This window comes from Lipotes vexillifer, unplaced genomic scaffold, assembly GCF_000442215.2.
Source record: "Lipotes vexillifer unplaced genomic scaffold, Lipotes_vexillifer_v1.1 scaffold1038, whole genome shotgun sequence".
Lineage (NCBI taxonomy): Eukaryota > Metazoa > Chordata > Mammalia > Artiodactyla > Lipotidae > Lipotes > Lipotes vexillifer.
In genome coordinates this window covers 861,587-861,808 of record NW_006780148.1, presented here as the reverse complement: position 1 = coordinate 861,808, position 222 = coordinate 861,587, and positions in this window count along the sequence as shown.

The following is a 222-nucleotide window of genomic DNA, read 5'->3' as shown; positions in this document are numbered from 1 at the left end:
ACAACCATAAAAATTGTATAGTTCCTTCCTTCATGGGGTTTCCAGTTTCTAAAAGGAAGTTTAATTACCATGCACGAATAAGTGATGTAATAAAGCGTACAGTAAGAGCATTTAGGAGCCCCCTGCTTGTAGTGGGTATGGTGGTCAGACAAATTTCTCCAAGTTCTGAAAACTGAATAGGGAGTTAGCTGGCAAAGAAGGGGCACGGGCATTTCAAACAGA